Here is a 6000-nt window from a genome sequence, read left to right as displayed (position 1 = left end):
GTGCCCGATAGTCGACACAAAAATGCCATGTCCCGTCCTTCTTCTGCACTAATACCATAGGCAATGAGTAAGAACTATGACAGTTGTATGAGGCTTTGCTTCAACATCTCGGCTACTATCTTGGAGATAACTTTCTTTTACACATGTGGATACCGATAGGGTCTCACGTTCGCCGGTGCAGCTCCGGGCACAATCTCTATGCAATGATCCACCGTTCGCCTTGGCGGCAACTCCTTTGGCTCATCAAACAGTCTAGCAAATTTATCTAATAAATTAGACAAATCAATTGTAGTAGTTGGACTCAGTAGAGGCTCATCTCATGCTGGTCCTAACTAAAGAAGATAAGTTAAATCAATCGCAAAAGGAAGCCCCACCATCGACTGCATCGCTGGAATCGACGGAGACCGAACGCCATCACGCCATCTTTGTTTCCTTGCTTAAATTTCATCAACATGCTCCGGAAATCAAATGTGATGGGTCCAAAGCTCTACAATCACTCAGTGCCAAGGACAATGTCCGCACCTCGCAGCACCAACGGATACAAGTCTACAATCATGTCGTATTCTTGCACCCATATACCGACCCGGCAACACAAGCTCTCCGCCCGAAGCTTCGTGCCGTCTCCAATAGCAACGTCAAACCCCGCGGTCGGTTCAGCGTCCAAACCCAATCTCCTCACCAACCTCTCATCTAGAAAGTTGTGTGTACTCTCAGAATCGATGAAAATGTGCACACAATACTTTCTAACGAGTTCGTCCACCCGCAATGTCCTCGGCGCGAAAGTACCCGAATATGCATGCATCGATATTTCAGCTTGGATATCTTCCTCCGCGCCCTCCTCCACGGCTTCCTCATGGACCTCCTTTGAATACTCTCCATCACCAACAACCTCATCATCCCCCTCGAGACTGTCGATGAGCATCACACTCCTTATCAGTTTAAAACATCGATGATCAAGGTTGAAACGTTCATCGCATCGAAAGCAAAAGCACTTCGCTCTTAGCTCCTCCACCTGGGCAAGTGTGAGAGTTTAAACGGGGGGTTTTGTGCCTCCTCTAACATCGGAAGAGGGTCTCAAGGGTGGTCGTGCTCTAGTATTAGCAGCCGCTGTCTTTGAACTCGTAGAATTCTCAGCCGGCGTTCTAGGTGCAAACTGCCCATCTCGGTTGCCCCAACTTGCTTTCGATGCCATCTTGAGAGCCTTGTGCTTTTGATTCATCCTCACGGCCTTCTCAAAGGCCTTCTCAAGAGTGGTAGGACAGAGAGCATGAACATCCGTCTAGATCTCCTCCCGCAGCCCTAAAATAAATGTGCTCATCAATATCGGTTTGAGCCAAGGTGGCTCGCAACAACTACTAACTCTTTCAAATTTTGCTTGATACTTGATACGATCGCCCCTTGGATTAAGGTTTGATCTATCCTGTTTTTAGATCTGGATAGGATCTTGAATGGAAATTTAGAAGAGGATTATTGAAGATATAGCCGTCGGATCAACATGAAATTTTGGTAGATCGTAGTCTCGGAAAAGTTCTTTCTAATGAATCTAATTTTAGGGGAATCGGACGGTGGGATCCGAAGATATCTTCAGATAAGTGGGCGAACATCAGGGAGTCCGTTCTTTGGAAATGTGGATGGAGGCACAGGATCGTAGGTGGATTATGGAGGTGGTAGGCCAGTGGTAATGGGGTGTCACTGATGAGTAAGGTGGTGGTGGAAGGATTATGGATAATGAAAAAGGTTAGGGCGAGGGTAGAGAGATTTGAAGAAGGGGGAGGATTGGGCCGCCCTAAGGGACTAGGGTGAGTGGTCGGTTGAGGGAGGCTAGAAGCGGCGGAGCCGAGGGATGAGGGAACGACAGAGGAGGAAAAAGAAGATTAGGGAAAAACTCAATTCATTCAATATCCTCTTTTTGGTTCCCATCCACACCTTAAGAGGCTAACCAAATAATTCAAAAATGATTATTATCAACTCTAGAAACAATAGATTTCCGCTGACCACGTTCGAATGGGGTCGAACGCGTTCAAATGCACCAAATGCGTTCTTTGTATTTGTGAACGCCTACAGGCATTCGCAAGCGTGCTTGAAATGCGTTCTTTGTATTCGTGAATGCCTGTAGGCGTTCGCAAGCACATTTGAACGCACCCACCCGCGTTCGAATGCAATGTTCGAACGCACATTTCCTATTCAATGTATTTGTGAACGCTTGTAGGCGTTCGCAAGCACGTTCGAACGCATTCACCCGCGTTCAAACGCAACCTATAGAAATTTTATTTTTCTCTGAATAAAACACCAAAACAATAAGAAAAGACACCCATAAGATGTATCTATCTCTAGACAACATCGGTGAAGTCTGAATTGTATCAATCCACCATGCTTTTGCAATCTTATTCTCAAGGTGTGAACTTAGGGAAGCGATCTATGATATCTGACTTGAGCTCCCTAGTAGACTCATCAGTGGGCTTGCCAAGCCACTCAATCAACACTTCTGTCTCCAATCTGGCTCCATGGCACCGTCTCCTATGGCCCAAGACTTGGATCGGTTCAGCTGGGCTATCTTCCTCCATTGGTTCGATAAGGCCGAACCCACCACATGATTAGGCCCAATTTGGGCCTTCAACACTGACACGTGGAAGACCGGATGGATTTGGATTCCTTCAGGTAGGTCCAACTGGTAAGCTACTAGACCGATTCATTGTAGCACTCGATACAGCCCGTAATACTTGTGACCCAGCTTCTAATTCAAAATAGGCCTCAATGTGGATCGCCGATACAATTGAGCTCGAACGAACACCAATTGATCCACCTCAAACTCTTGCTCGCGCTGGCCCTTGGCATGAGTCTACTTCATGCAGTTTTGGGCTGATGCTAAGTGAATCTTGAGCCGTCTCAAGGTTTCATCTCGGCTCGCAAGTTCCAAGTCGAGCTCAGTCCGATCCGCCGTCGCGAGTTTATCGTAAGCACAAAAGACCGGAGGAGTGCGCCCATAAACCGCCTCAAAGGGGGTCATGCCGATGCTAAAGTGATGAGCCGTATTATAAGACCACTATGCCCATGGGAGGAATTTGACCCAATCCCTTGGTCGGTCCGCCACAAAGCAACGCAAGTATTGCTCGAGTCCGTGGTTTACCACCTCGGTTTGGCCATCCGTCTCGGGGTGATAAGCTGAACTAAGGTTGACTCGAGTCCCTTGCAATCTAAAAAACTCGAACCAAAACTCATTGATGAAGATGCGATCTTGGTTTGATATGATCATCCTGGGCAACCCATTAAAGCATGCTACTTCCCAAAGAAAAATTTCAACAACCTTATTCGCTAAAAATGGGTGCGTCAATGCTATGAAATGAGCATATTTGCTCAGCCTATCCACCACAACGAACACCATCGACTAGCCTCGAACCTCCGGCAGCCCCTCAATGAAGTCCATGGAGATGTCCTCCCAAATATGCTCCAGTATAGGCAGCGGCTGCAACAGCCCGCTTGGTTTGAGCATCTTCGATTCGACTCGTTGGCAGATTTGGCATTCGCGCACATATTTCTTCACATCCAACTTGATCGCTGTCCATGTACAGCTTTGGGCCAACCGCTTGTAGGTGCATAAGACCCCTTCATGGCCTAGTGTAGGAGTACCATGGAAGTGTGCCACCAATAGTCTCTGCAGCCCCTTTCGCGAGTACCTTGATCTGCCTGCGCTTGAGTACCAACTCATCGCGCTCCCATGCTCGGGGTGGCTCGACGGGTTCTCTCTCACCTCCTCCATGAGTCAGACCAAATCACGATCCTCTGCACTAGCTCTCTGCAGATCCAAAAAGAAGGGGAAAGTTGGTGCTGAAAAAGAAGCAAGCTCACTTGCGTGTAGTCCAAATAGCGGTCGCAATGGTGGCCCTTGTCGCGACTAATTTCCATCCAACAGCACTCTCCGATCTACATTTTTCATATTTATGCCCTTCACAAATTCGAATTGCAACTAGGGTGAAAACACAATATAGTGCGGATGGTGGTGGTGGTGACAGGTGGAGTGGATGTTAGGGTTATGGATGATAATGGAGATAAGGGTGGATGATTGATGTTGTTTAAGGGATAAAGATAAAGGGGAAGAAGTGGTCGAGATCCCAAGGAAGAGGGAGGACTCGATAGACGAGGGAGATTAGAAGTTAGGAGAGACTTTGCCACTGGTAGAGGTAGTAGGTTGGTGAAGAGGGAGGAGAGAGATTAGGGTAGAGAGACTAGAGAGAGGATATAGGGGGCAAGAAACTAATATTCTAATAGCATAATAATTTTGGTTGTCATCCACACCTTTATAGAGCCTAACCAATCATGGTGATTCTTGTTGCGTTGGACTCCTGACTTCCAGGGGAACAACCAATTAGAGTTTCAGGCCTTCTGGACGATTAGATCAGTCGGCATTGGCCTCCAAAGTTCTAGTCCTAGATCTGATCAGAACTAGGTCTTGTTGCAATCACAACCGCCCCGAGGGTGATCGTAACAACTTGGTATTACAGCAGGTAATTTCTCGGACTGCTAGCAAATGACGACTACAAAATCCATGGCGTCAAGTCGCGTTATAAAGGAGGACACAATAGAGTCACCGACATGCATGGAAGAGCGAATGGGTACCACCCCCAGAACACCTGAGAGCACGAGCGGCCAATTGATAGGCTCTGATATCAATTAATAGGCTCTAATACTAATTGATAGGTTCTCGTATAGAAGATAGGCTACGCTACGATTCCTTCAAGATCTGAATGTATTTCAAGAATTAGTCTGCACAATCGTGGGAAAATATTTGTCAGATATTCTCTAGTAGTTAGACAATTACGAAACCAATTGAGTTAGATCTGTAACTTTCTGATATAAAACTTTCGTATTTATGCCCTTTGTAGATTCGAATTGCAACTATGACGAAAACATGAGAGAACGTGGGTGATGGTAGTGGTGATAGGTGAAATGGATGTTAGGGTTATGGATGGGTATGGAGATGAAGGTGGATGGTGGATGTGATTGAGGGAAGTAGACGAAGGGAACGAAATGGTCGAGATCCCAAAGAAGAGGGGTGGCTCGACAGTTGAGGGAGATTAGAAGTTAGGAGAATCCTTATCAATGGTAGAGGTGGAAGGATGGTGAAAAGGGAGAAGGGAGAAGTCTAGAGAGAAGATAGGAGGCAAGAAATCAACAATCCAACAGCATAATGAAGTTGGCTGCCATCCACATATTTATAGAGGCTAGCCAACAAGTCCTAAAACAATATAAAACCCTAATTCTAGAGGATTCTCGTCGATCGCATTCGAATGCACTCAAAAAGCTCCATCTATGTCTGTGCAAATGCGATACAGACGTACCAACGCGGGCATTTGAACTCGCCCGACCGTGTTCGAACGCACAATATGTGTTCTCTGTATTTGCGAACCTGTTGCAGGCGTTCTGTAACGCCCCCGCTCGGCACGAGCACATGCACGCCCATGCGCCCACACAGCACGCGCGGCGCACGACAGGACGGGCGAGACCCATCACACACAGATCCTCTCCTGTACACATACAATCATGACATCATCAAATACTACCTGCTAACATATCCATGATCACATAACCCATCACCAATTAAATCATATTATTAACCAAATAAACTTGTTAACATATGAATATCTCAGTCCACAATAATATACATTAAACCACTACATAATATGGCAGGACCCACACAGGCCACAACAAACCATCAAGATACAACTAAAATGACTAATATAAGAGTACACTATGATTCGACCTGTATTATACAATTCATCGTCTAATACAACAGAGTACAAATATCAAATACTAGTACAACTCAATTCCTATATAAACTATCATCTATACTGTCTCGCATCTATAATTCACCTCATCATCGCTCTAAAATATCTTCTCAAGATATCTCAAGTCGCTATCACATACCACGTATCTGAGGGGGTTAGAAAATAAATAAAGAGAGTCATGAGCAAAAGGCTTAGTGAATAGACCTTACCCCGAATC

This window comes from Typha latifolia, chromosome 4 (assembly GCF_019914945.1).
Source record: "Typha latifolia isolate L0001 chromosome 4, TyphaL0001v2, whole genome shotgun sequence".
Classification (NCBI taxonomy): Eukaryota; Viridiplantae; Streptophyta; class Magnoliopsida; order Poales; family Typhaceae; genus Typha; species Typha latifolia.
The sequence above is the reverse complement of the archived record's forward strand: the minus strand, read 5'-3'. Positions refer to the sequence as shown.